The 14,302-nt window shown below is 33.8% G+C and overlaps 2 long non-coding RNA genes across 2 annotated transcripts in view; one reads left to right on the top strand and one right to left on the bottom strand.

Annotated features, from left to right (window-relative positions):
- LOC141581480 (uncharacterized) overlaps positions 1-14,302 on the top strand; it is a 239,668-nt gene that overhangs the window by 191,733 nt on the left and 33,633 nt on the right. The gene's annotated exons all lie outside the window — the stretch shown is intronic.
- LOC141581479 (uncharacterized) overlaps positions 4,071-14,302 on the bottom strand; it is an 83,381-nt gene continuing 73,149 nt past the window's right edge. The window contains exon 6 of the long non-coding RNA XR_012514144.1: positions 4,071-7,005. This is a non-coding gene — a long non-coding RNA (uncharacterized LOC141581479). The remainder of the gene's footprint in view (positions 7,006-14,302) is intronic.

Genomic DNA, 14,302 nt, shown 5'->3' with positions numbered 1-14,302 from the left:
CTTTTATCTCTTTGCTTATTTTCACAGCTCCTCAGGATTATATAAATATTTATCACCCATATGTTGTCCACCAATAGTTCCATGCAATTTGGAGCAAACTGAATTGAGAAGTAGAATTCGAGGAAATCCTTTCTCACCACATAATAAGATGAAGTCTTTCTTAGAGACTTACAAGAATCAAACTTTTGAAACCCATGTCTTTTCTTACAAATAACTACTTCATATTTTTAAAAATCAGCTCTTTATTGAGGTATAATCTACAAAAAAAATTACCCATTTCAAGTGTCAAATTTAAGTTTTCACAAATATATACAGTATATATAAATATATGGTAAATTATATATACATATTATATATGTATATATAGTAAATATACACAGTACATTTCACAAATGTGTGTGTATATGTGTAATATATATATACACACCACTTACGATCATGACTGTAGAACATTTTCATCAACTTTAAAAATTTTCTTGTGCCTCTTTAAAGTCAGTCTCTTTCCCTTGTCCTGCCTGCTAGAAGCCAATGATCTGTTTTTGTCACTAAAAACTTATACCTTTTCTAGAATTTCATATAAATGAAATCATATAGAATACAGTCATCTGTGTTTAGCCTTATTCCCTTGGTTAATGCTCTTGAGATTTATCTAACTTGCGCATATCAGCAGTTGTCTTCATACTAATGGGTAGTATTTCATTGCATGGATATACCACAATTTTTAAATTGATCCATCAGTTAATGGGCATTTGAGTTGCTTCCAGTTTTCTTTTTTACTGTTATGAATAATATCATTATCGTCATTGGACTGCAAGCCTTTGTATCAACATACAGTATGTTTTTATTATAGTGGATAAATACATAGGGTTATGGTTTCTTGTTACATGGTAAGTGTGCATTTCACTGTAAAAAAAAAAAAAAAAAAAAAAAAAACCAAACTATTTCCAAAGTGGCTGTACCATTTTGTATTCATACTGTCAATGTTGGAGAGTTCCAATTGTGTGCTTACCAACAGTTGGTCTTTGTCCAGAATTTGTACTGATTGCACAATGCTGCATCTGGTATATTCACTTTTGAAAACTAAATGTCAATATTTGAGACAGACTGGCAGTAACAATACTGCTCTGGAAATACAAATACCAGGGTGTTAGACCAAAGTCCCTTACTCCCTTACATTCAATAAAAACATTCCTCAAAACACAAGTTTAGTATCAGTATTACATACAGTTATATGAAGCAATTTGCAGGAGTTCTGACATAGCTGAGTGAGAAGTAATTCTCACTGAATAAATTGGTCCAATTAGAATTAGGGAGCACTCTTTGTTCTTTCACTTCAGTTTGAGGTGTCCGAGTTTAAATATACGTCAGTGAATTTTTCTCCATTGTACTCCATCCTGTAATCTGTTAACTAATAAGACCAGCGAGTGATAATCTACACATTCTCCTATCCTATAACATAACATTTTTCTTCTCCCTTTATCAGGTTAATTTGTAGATTTGTCTTATCTGTATATTTGTCTGATCTACTTCTGCTAGAAATAAAAGATGGAAGCTCAGATGTAGAGTGCCATCTGTCTGAAAATGTCCATGTTTATAGACAGATGCTGTACACCATAAGACACTCAGACCTCTCCAAAAGCTAAAGTAAAACCTACAAAGTCAAATTCTGGATGGAGGTTGCATTTTTAGGCCCCTTAAGCTCATCTTGTTGGGCCATGGTCTGCTGTGGTTATGAAAAGGGATACTTATATGAAAGAATAGTATGCAATATTTCAAAGAGGAAAGTGTTTTACGTATGTATGTGCATGTGCACTTTCGAATGCTTAAATAGGCATTGGTTAAAAGAAAAAAAATTCTTTTGTTTGAATTGAGAAATACAAGGCTTCGTTCTCATTATCAGGGCAGGCATGAGTTCAGTAACATTTTTTCAAAGTTCATTCCTAGGACTCTCAGAACTCCTGCAGGCTATAGCTATAAAACAAAGGAGAGTCCTGGTACCAGTAACAATTTCCTCCAAATTGGTGTGCTCCTGCCAAGTTTGAAGCCCAGGGAGTTTAAAAATCATTTAGAATTTTTCATTGACTTTAAAAAAACACTAGACATGTAGTTTTACAAATATTGTACCTATTTAGGTGAACATAAGTACAAATGAACCGTTGAGATCATTGGCACCTGGAATGAGGGTGGGAGTGAGATGGGGCTCCGGAACATCCGGCCTTGTGCCCTAGAATGTCACTGCCACCACACAAACAGTCGGAATGAAGCTGTGACACCAGCTGCCTAGCTTCGAAGCGATAAAGAAGGATTTTGAATTCACTGTGGTAAAACTTAGGCTTTCGTGCTAAATCCTCCTCTCCTCCTGCTTGTTTCCCTTTTTAGGAAGTTGTAGCTGACCACCTGGTGTTCTGAATCATTAATTCATGGGAGACATTCTGTCAGGAATAACGTCTAACAGGCAGCCTGGCAACTGCCATCCAAACTCTTCCAGCTCTCCATTCACTTTAATTCATTTCAGTAATTATTTATTGTACACATACTATCATGCCCAGCCTGGTGCTAGGCAATGGGGCTTTCAAATGAACTAGAGCATATAATTCTTACCCCGGAGATTTAAAAAATTTATTGGATGCCGCATTTGTTTAGAAACAGTAGATGAACTGCTGCATGAAACAGAAACATTACAAAATTTTTCTATGTGTCAAAGCATTATGAGAGTAACAAAATAGGGAAGAATTAGCTTCAGTTCTTGAGGACCTGCCAAGCCACAGGTGCTGTATGTATATAGACACTGGGTACCTTTCATGTGTCATTTCATTTAATTCTCACAGCTACGTTAAGAGACAGTATGAAAACTCCTGCAATAAACCTGAGAAAAAATGAGATCTGGGGAAAAACTAGTTTCCTAATCTTTCTCACTGAAATGAAAGGTGATTGAGTGGGTTAGAGAAATCACCAGGACCTCCAGGGAAGAACAAAGTATCAGGTGTCTGGGGTATGTATAGGAGCATCAAGAAAAATAAAAAAATATTAAAAGGCAGGTGAGATGGGTCCCAGAAAACCAGAAGATAAAAAGGTTACAGATCCACAATCTGAAATCCAGATTAAGTAATCAAAAATACATATCCTATAGGAATTGAGGGAACGTGGTGTCAACGAGCATATGGAAAGTCACCAAAAAGAAGACTTTACCAGGAAGGCAGTTCTGGAACAAAGTTCTGGTTGTTCATGGTTTCCAGGTGGTAGAACCCATCCTGTAGTCAGGAATCAAGCAACTGAGAGTAGAGGAGTCAGGGGTGAAATTCCTGGGAAGAAAGTTAACAGTGTCTGATGGACCACATTTTTCCAATTTGGCATGTTTATAATAATTTCTTTTAATTTATGTTTTTTTCAAGAATCCTTGAAAAAAAATCATGTCCATTATGTTTCTCAATTATAATAATTATCTTAAATTAACTTAAATGTTCTTTAGGTTATCAAATCTAAATATTTTGTGCTTTCAGTTTCTGAAGGCATTCTGGGCATAAGAACTGTTTTTTTTTTTTTTTTTTTTTTTTTGGTTTTGTTTTGTTTTTAACGTATTGGTTACCAGACAAGAAAATTAAAAGCACAAACATTTAGCTCTACAGAGAACAGAATAATGAGAAAGTTTTTACTTGCTTAAACCCTCAAGGTGACACACTTGAAATTTCATGGTTATTCTCTTAAATATAATTTTCCTTGTGCTGCTGAATTCATTTTGAGCATAAGCTTCACTCTAGCGCATATCTCTCAGTCAAAAGAGATGTCTCTACAATTAAGATTATTATATCCTACTTGGAAACTAGGACCAGTCATTACACAGTTTCTGAGTAATGACTGTTAAGTACTTGAAAGTACTGTTCTGTCTGCCAGGGTCACTGGAGTGCTGAGTGTACTAGGTCATTGTGTAGGAAACCAAAATGGATCCAAGTGCATTGTTAATTGACTTTAACAATGCAGCTGCTTTTAGAAGGGGTGACAATTAGCTGGGACAAAAGGAATCACAGACAACATTATTATACATTTGAAAATATACTTTTATGACTACTGCTTTGTCCTAGAAAAAAGTAAACATTTATACTTTCTTATTTGAGATTCCTGTTTATTTGGAAATAATCACAACATGTTATTTAATTCCAGAAGGCAATCATGTAAAGCAATGATATTTACAAAGAAGGCAAAAATTTGAATTACCTCTAATTCTGTATTTTGCAGAACCTTTATATAATTCTGTATTTTAGTATAGTCTAATATATTAGTTGCAGAAAAATTGGCTCCTGCCCCTAGCCAAATTCTGTGTTCACCCTGATGATTGAGAAAATGTCGAAATCAGCAGTTCTCAAACTGAAAGCTAAACATTAATCACTCAGAGAGCTAGTTTAAAATGCTGATTCTTGGTTGGGCGTGGTGGCTCACACCTGTAATCTCAGCACTTTGGGAGGCTGAGGTGGGCAGATCATCAGGTCAAGAGATCAAGACCATCCTTGCCAACAGGGTGAAACCTTGTCTCTACCAGAAATACAAAAATTAGTTGGGCATGGTGGCGCACGCCTATAGTCCCAGCTACTCCGGAGGTTGAGGCAGGAGAATTGCTTGAACCCAGGAGGTGGATATTGCAGTGAGCTGAGATCGCGTGACTGCACTCCAGCCTGGTGACAGAGCAAGACTCCAAAAAAAAAAAAAAAAAAAAAAGCTGATTCTCCCAGTCATTCTGATGCAGGTAGACTATGCCACAAAATACACATTAAAAGTTAAATAAATGCCAACGTAGACTTGAATTAATAATGAAAATACTTGTATCTTACTAAAAGCAATGTCAATCTTTCTAGACCCTTCATGGGATGTGATACGGTGTGGTAGCAGTGGCTCTGTGTTTAGATCCAAACTTAGTTTACAATGACTTTATCATCTACTGGTTTAATGATTCAGAGATCTTTATTTCACCTTTACGATTAAGTTGCATTGTTCGTAAAATGAAAGAAAAAGAATCTATGTTGTGAAAGTAAATGAAATAATGTTCATAAATCACTTAACACCTGCCACATAAATAGTCCACACATTCTTGATTTGTCTTTTGTCTTGATTTTGTTATTTGACCAAGTCATTTTGTTTCTACTTTTATCCGTTGAATTCTCAGAGAAAGTGAGAGGCAACCCTATTCCCAGAAGATGTAGTGGAGAGGCTTGTGGCTTTCCATGGACATCTCTGTGGGTTCCATTGATATTTATGGTGATTCTGGTTTTCCAATCAAACATTGACTGATGCACCAGAGCAGTGGTCCCCAATCTTTTTGGCACCAGGAACCAGTTTCGTGGAAGACATTTTTTCCACAGAGTTGGGATGGGGGGATGGTTTTGGGATGAAACTGTTCCAACTGTAGATCATCAGGCATTAGAGTCTCATAAGGAGCACGCCACCTAGATCCCTCACATGCACAGTTTACAACAGATTTTGTGCTCCTATGATAATCTAATGCTGGTGCTCATCTGATAGGAGGTGGAGCTCAGTCAGTAATGCTTGCTACCTACTGCTGACCTCCTCCTGTGTGGCCTGATTCCTAACAGGCATAGAATAGTACCAGCCTGGCCTCGAGAGTTGGGGACCCTGCACTGGAGTACCCTGGTACTGATTCTTGTATTATCTCTCCTGGCTAATGTGCTTTATAGCAAATACTTATTTGATATAGGGTACCCCAACCCACATTCCAATTCTCTTGAACTATCCTCAGAATACATCCGCTTTCAAGCAGTCTGGTTTTATTTCACCTTTAACACGTTGGTCTTCATTATTATGCTTCAGCAAAATTGAGCATCAAGTGTGTCAGGATAATAACCTCAGGACCACGCTAAAAGTTCAGTCTAGGTCAGAACAAGCTCTAAGGCCTCATCAGTCCTAAAGTTGTAAGTGGAAGTGTTTAAAGAACAACTGGCATTTACATTTAAACTAGCTACTGCATTTGATTCTAATATTCAATCATTATTTGCGATTTTATATCATCAGTTTCTTATATTTGGCAAATAGTATAGAACATTTTTTTTCAGATATTGGCTCTAAAGTGAAACCCAAAATAAACCAAACTTTGCTTCCCAGATGATGAATCTATTGTCTTCCAAAAACTTCCTAAAGTTTGGCGAGCTAAGGCTTCCACGAACAGTGTGATTAGTTTTATCCCTTACCAATGCTAGATCCGACTGTCAGGTTTACAGCTCATTTCACACCATAAAATGCTGTATTTTGTCAAAATGGAGTTATGATATGACCTATGATCAAATTAGGTAAAATGACTTTTCTGTGGAGTAATAACAAGTGTAGACACAAGACGTATAATTCTTCTTTGTGCTATTCTGCCTTTAGTATTTTCTTATTTGCCTTGTTCTCATTTTAGCCTAGTAGAGACCTAATGTATAGAATGCCTATTATGAGCCAGAAACATTTCAAGGTGATAGTCACATGTTAACCATTCACGTTAGGTATTATTATCTTCATGTGTGGGGTGGGCTAACTGAGGCTTAGAAAAGTTAATGAATTTGTTCAAGGTACGTAACTAGAAGGTAGAAGAGGTGATTATTCAATTCCTGGTTTGTTTGATTCTGAAATGAGTGCAATCCTGACTCTTCCAGCCTGCTTCACATTATCTTATTATTTTCTAAGAAAAAACACTTCAGAAAGAAGCATTTCTTGTGATCCAGCAAGCTGAACAAAGAATAAAATTGAGTGTTCAGTTGTTGCTCTCTTTTCTCTTTAGGAGACTTTATTGAAAATTAAGTTCTGTGTACCAGGACCCTTTCTTTCCCATTCATCTTGCACAGTGGAGTCACAATAATTATTTTTTCTGCCAATCTGTAGGAAGTTTGAGCGTTGCCTGCCAGCAGGCACTCTTTGAAAGTGAAGCATTAGATGATTCCTGATGCCTTATGGGATATTCTTCAGTATCAGCTGGAATTTGTTCATTTCAGAGTTCTCCATGTGTTAGTTTTTGGTCCTTTTCTAAAATAAAAATATTAATTTAATAAAATATTATTAAAAGCTCTTTGTAAATTGCAAAGTTTATCTTTTGCTGTGGTCAGAATAATACTATACAGACAGTTACAATTCAGTATCCATGAATGAGTACATTTGTTGTGACAATCTTATGACCAACAGGGAATGCTAAATATTCCCTATGTCACCAGACGTCCCTCTAGGTAGAAGTGCCTGAAGAGGAAGGCTGGTATGGGGTAAGCCAAGTACCACAGTGCTTCTGGGAAGAGATTCAGTATGAGAAGCAATACTCAAAAACCCTTGTCATTGTTGGAATGCCCTTTTATGTCTGGATTTCCTCATTTGGGGTTTATGATCTCAGCTCCATTAATGGAGGGTTTCCCATCATGCATCACTCAATAAAATAGGTTTGGGACTACCTCATACTGGTAGACATGGAAAGCTTCAGGGTGGGCAACTTCATTTGGTTATGCATGCTTCTTTCCTCCTGACTGGCACAACTTCAAATGCCAAGACAGTGGATGAGACTTGAGTAAAGGGCCTTAAGGGCCCAGAGTTTACTCTAGGTCAAAACATTCCACTGGATATTCTACTTGGATATCAATGGGAATTACAGAGCTGAAAGAGAGAATTTAGATGAAAAGAGAATATACTATATTATCTCAGTTGTGACCATTCACAACACACAATAGCAAATTAATGCATGTGAAAAGTTTTAAGGAGGCCCTTAACTTGGTTTAATACTATTTTTCAAATTTGAGCACTGAATATTACGATTTATACTTTCTTGGATAAATTGTACTGCTTGGGACATCACATTTGAAAAACCTGATCTGGGTATTAGAATAGAGGGGCAATAGGAGATCCCAAGACCTAGGCCAGGACCAGGAGTGCCACATAGGAATCTGGGTCCAAAGTCCTACACAGATACACACACACACACACACACACACACACACACACACACACACACAGAGTTTGTGCCACATAGGAATCTGGGTCCAATGTCCTACACAGATACACACACACACACACACACACACACACAGAGTTTGTACTATGCCTTTTTCCCAGGAACCTAAGGTACAGGCTGCCTAGATGCCAGAAGGCGGTAGCACACAGCACAGAGTATATAGCACATCTACACAGAAGGAACATATCTATATTTTAGCCTCTGGTTCTGTTTTGAGGACAAATCAGTTCTAACTGAATTGCATGTATTTTATGTGTTCAATCCTGTTCGTTTGCTGTCTTTTGTTACATTCAGTAATATCTTGACAAAACATTGATATGTTTTGCCTAGCTTTTTTGTCTCCTGCAATATTAATCTGGAAAAATATTTGAGGGGGCGGGGGCTAAGGTAATTTCTCCTGGAATAGTCACCCATCTCAGGCATGCAGCAGTTGACCAATTGCTTTTCATTGCGTGAATCGTTCATCCTGACTATACCTGATTGATCCTTTCTGACAATCGGTGAGATAGCTTCCTTAGACTGAGAATGTTCTATTATGGGTAAGGACAAACAAATGATTTAAAAATCATACACAGATATTAGATGCTGAGTAAGGCCTTTAAAAAAGTGTTGCTTTTTTTTTGGTGGTTATTAATTAAGCACTGTGTATTTAACTTTAGGTCTTACTTGTAAACTGTAGCTATAGTTATGTAAATGTGCAAATTAGTTTTATTTGTTTCATGGAAAGTAAGTAATGTGTCAACATTTTCATGTGAGTGCAGGCCAATTTATATTCTTTATATATTGGAATATATAGTGAAGTTTATTTTCTTGTATAAAGAGAGAAAAATGGTAAAGGAATATTGATGACCCTGAGGTGAAATACCTTCAAAACAGAGAAAAATGTGTACTATGAAAGTTTAGCTAATAAAACACACATATGAAAATCTGACATGTTAATAGCCGAGGAAATAGACAGTACTCATGTCTCTCAGTTTTGGACACATGTCGGACATCATCACCAAAGCAAACTGCAGTCTAATGAGACACAGGGAACAGTTGATGCTACATTAATCACAATCATTGTTATTTCCAGACTGAAGCAACATCAGTTTGGTTGTGTGCTGTTTTATATGTGAATATACACTATATATTGCCATGCAGGGAAGATGAAGTCTTGAAGAGAAGATGTAAAAGGCATTCTCTCTGCAGGGAGAGTCTTGGTTGATGAAGCCATGCACTGTGCTCTCTGACAGGTCGTCCCCAGATGGGGTCCTAAAGGGAGTACTTTGCCTCTGCTCTGACATACTTAAGATGACCTAATTTCTGTGTTCTGTTTCTTTACTGACCGGGCAAAACTTTGATTTCACACTTGCTGCCCATACAGTTTAATTATTGTGAGAGTGCACATGTCTAGGTAGGAACATTCCTGTCAGTTTACCATGAGCTGTTTTTCTAGTATCAAATCATCTTTGGATATATATTTTTTAAAGTCCAGTCTCTATATTTGCCAAGTTGAGAATCCTTGTTTTTCAGATGTAGGGAATCCAATCTAGGTATTCTCCTTAAAACCACCTAAACAAATAGAAGTTCAACTTTTCAGAGCTGCCATCTGTTTTGTCAAATAATCTTTTCCAACCTACCTAAACACTGTACATTTCATCTTCCAGAAAAGTCACTCACAATAATGCTCATTGTAAAATAATTTTCTTTTAATGATTAATGTATTAATTATTTCTGACCATCTCCTTTTTCACAGATAAAATTACCCTATATTAGCAAAATTCTTTACCTTTACAATATTCCCCTTTATAGAAAATTAATTATAAGTCAACCAAGATTCCTATACTAGCAAAGCTAGCAATCAAAAATAAAATCAAAATAAAAAAATTCCCAGATAAATAAAAATAGAAATTTTGTTGCTACCAGAGCCATCTTACAAGAAATACTATAGGAAATCCTTTAGGCTGAAAGTAAATGAACCCCAAATTACTTTATTTATTCCCAAGATTTATTTTTTTATTGCTTTGTAATTTCTTCAAATAATTATCATATATTGTCCTAGCAAATAATTATATGTATATAGAAACATAGATATTTTGCTAATTTTTGCACTATGAAAGCAAAATAGAAATTTTTGGTTGCTTGGAAGTGAATAATGAGAGGAAAGAAATAAAATGACCCAAGTACATGATCAAAACTACAGTTGGGCTAGATGATATGTATAGCTTCCCCATTCAGCTTAAAATGCATCAATCTAACAAAGAAAATCACACAAATGTAGAAAAACATTGAGAGATATTAAGAAAGAGTGTAGAGATGGGAGTAAACCCCCGCCACTATCATTGTCATTGCCTAAAACTCTTCAAATAAAACAACAAAAATAAATAACTATTGGATTGCAAATAAATATATCCCTCAATCCTCCCACCACATACACCATCAATTTCAATACCATTCCCTTCATACTCAACTTGTAGTACAGGAAGACATATCAAGAGAAATATTATTTTTAAAAAGACCATTAATTAAGGGAATGCTAGAGGGATGGAGAGAATGGGGCAGGTCAGGGAGATTTTTAGGAAGCAGATGTGATGAAGAATTGGATGCTGGGGAAAAGGTAAAGGGGGTGGTCTAGCATAACTTCCAAGGTACTTTGTGCCTTGCTTGGTTAACAGAATGTCATGAAGAAGACAGGACAATATGCAGATCTGGGGGAAAGGATTGGTTAATTCTTGAATAGCTTTATTGAGATGTAATTCACATATTGTGCCATTTATCCACTAAAAATTTAAAAATCAATGATTTTTAGTGCATTCAAACAGATGTGCAACTATTACCACAGTCAATTTTAGAATATTTTTGTCAAAAAGAGAAAAGAAACTCCATATCCTTTAGTTCTCTCTCACCCCACCTCCCATGCCACATCCCTTCTTTCTCTACCAGCCGCAAACACCCAAGCAACCACAAATATACTCTGTCTCTATAGATTCTGGACTTTTATATGAATGGAATTATGTGGTATATGGCCTTTTGTAATGGGCTTCTTTCATTCAGCATGACATTTCCAAGGTTCACTCAGGTTTTATCATGTATTAGTACTCCATTCCTTTTTATGACCAACTAGTATCCTATTATATGAATATACTGCATTTAATTTATCTATTCATCCATTAATGAATGGATGGATAGATATTGGGCTGTTTCTACCTTTTAGCTATTATAAATAATATGAATTGCTATAAGCATTCATGTACAAATTTCTGTGTGGATACATGCTTTCATTTATCCTATCTATCTATCTATCTATCTATCTATCTATCTATCTATCTATCTATCTATCTACTATCTATATCTAGGAGTGGAAATGCTGGATCCTATGGTAACTCCATGTTCAATCATCTGAAGAGGTTCCTCTCTGGTTTTCAAAGAGGCTGAATCATTTTACATTCTCACCCAGCAGTGTGTAAGAGTTTCCATTTCTCCATATCCTCACTAATACTTGCTATCTGACTTTTTAATTCTAGCCAGCTAGTGGGTATAAAATGGTATATTGATCTTGTATCCTGCAACCTTGATAATCTTGTTTATCAGTTCTAATAATCTTTAGTGGATTCGTTATTTTTTATGTACAAGATTATGTCATCTGCCAATACAGATATTTTTTTCTTGTCTTATTTTCTTGGTGAGAATTCCCAGTACAACATTGACTAGAGGTGGTAAGAGTGGACATTCTTCCTTTGACCTTAGGAAGAAACCATACAGTCTTTCACCATTAAGTATGATGTTAGCTATAAGATTCTTGTAGATCACCTTTATTAGAATAAGGAAGTTTTCTTCTATTCTTATGTTTTATGACTATTTTATCATAATGGGTATTGGATTTATCAAATGCTTTCTCTGCTTCTATTGAGATGACTGTAATTTTTTTGTTTTATTTTTATATATATATTTATATTTATATATATAAATTGTTTTTTGTTTTATATGTATGTTTATATAATATATATCACATATATAAAATAACTGATATGGTTTGGCTGTGTCCCCACCCAAATCTCATCTTGAATTCCCACTTATTGTAGGAGGGACTCAGTGGAAGGTTATTGAATCTTGGGGGCAAGTCTTTCCCATGCTGTTCTCATGATAGTGAATAAGTCTATTAGATCTAATGATTTTATAAAGAGGAGTTTCCCTGCACAAGCTTTCCCTCTTTGCCTTCTGCCATCCATGTAAGATGTGTCTTGCACGTCCTTGCCTTCCACCATGATTTTGAGGCCTCCCTAGCCATGTGGAACTGTAAGTCCATTAAACCTCTTTCTTTTGTAAATTACCCAGTCCCAGGTAATTTGCTGTCTTTATTGGCAGCGTGAAAACAGACTAATACAATAATGTAATATAATAAATAATTAAATAAACATAATAATTTAGTTAATAGTAATTAAATAACAATGTAACAAATTTTCTTTTATTGTCTTATTTTCTTAATCTGAACTCAATTTGATTAATTGAAACTATAATCTTTATTTGTTCCTTACTTTTGCTTACTTTAGCTTTACTTTGCTTTTTTTTCTAGTGCCTTAAGATGGAAGTTAGGCTATTGATTTGAGATCTTTATTTTTAATGTTGGTGGTTGCAGCTATAACTTTCCTTCTAAACACTGCTTTATCTGCTTCCATACATATATATATATATATGTTAATATATATTGTTATATATATTTATTGTTTTATATATTTATATGTAGTTATCTATGTGATATATATATTCATTATCTGCTTCCAGATATATATATTATATATAGTATATTATATATATTATATATACTATATATTATATATATAGTATATTATATATTATATATAATATATATTTTATATAGTATATTATATATATTATATAATATATATTATATATAGTATATTATATATTATATATAGTATATTATATATAATATATATTTTATATACAGTATATTATATATTATATATTATATATTTTATATATAGTATATATATACTATATATATATATACTATAATATATACTATATTATTATATTATATACTATATACTATATAATATATACTATATATAATATATATATTATGTATATTCATTCTTATATATTATATATATCTTATATATATTATATATGTTATATATATTCATTCTTTATCTGCTTCCATATATATATGTTAATATATATTGTTATATATATTTATTGTTTTATATATTTATATGTAGTTATCTATGTGTTATATATATTCATTGTTATATAAATAAATATGTATTATAACAATATATTATTACTATATTGTTATAACAATATAGTATATATAACAATATGTAGTAACCTATATTGTATATAACATATATATAGTATATTGTTATATATAACAATACACTTATTGTATATAACAATAAATATATATATAACAATAAACATACATATATCACATACATATAGTTATAACACATATATAATTATAGTTGTATATGTGTTATATGTATATTGTTTTATATATTTTTATTATACACATATATACATATATGTACCTACATATATATGTGTATATATATATGTGTATGTATATATATATAATGTATACACACACACACACACACACACACACACACACATTTCACTGAGTTTCAGATGTTAAACTAACTTTGTATCTCCAAGATAAATCCCACTTGGTTATGATGTATAATTAGTTTTATATGTTGCTAGATTTTATTTATTAGTATTCTGTTGTGACTTTTGTAGCCAGATTAATGAGCTATATTGGTCTGTAGACCAATATATCAAAGATATCATTATTTTTTTCTCTTATGATATCTTTGTATGGTTTTGGTCCCAGAATATTATTGAAACAAAATCAGTATTATACTCAATATACCAGGCCTCATAAAATGAGTTGGGAAGTGCTCTTCTTTGAATTTGTGATAAAACTAAATTATGAAAATATAGTCTGGGATTTTCTTTGCGGGTTGTTGGTTTGGCTTGTTTTGCTTTGTTTTGCTAATTCAACTTTTTCACTTGTTATGTGCTATTCAGACTGGCAATTTCTACTTGAATCAATTTTGGTAGTTTGTATCTTTCTAAGAATTTGACCATTTCATCTAAGTTATATAACTCGTTGGAATACAAATCCTTTATAATCCTTTTTACTTTTGTGAAGTTGGTAATAATGTCCCCTCTTTCCTTTCTGATTCTAGTAATTTGAGTCTTCTCTATTTTTTTTTTTTCAATCAAATTGGCTAAAAGTTTCTCTGTTTTGTTGCTCTTTTCAAAAACCAAGTTTTGGCATAATTAATTTTCTCCTATTATCCTATTTTCTTAAGTTGA

Source organism: Saimiri boliviensis, chromosome 15 (assembly GCF_048565385.1).
Source record: "Saimiri boliviensis isolate mSaiBol1 chromosome 15, mSaiBol1.pri, whole genome shotgun sequence".
NCBI classification, from domain to species: Eukaryota; Metazoa; Chordata; class Mammalia; order Primates; family Cebidae; genus Saimiri; species Saimiri boliviensis.
The sequence above is the reverse complement of the archived record's forward strand: the minus strand, read 5'-3'. Positions and strand labels throughout refer to the sequence as shown.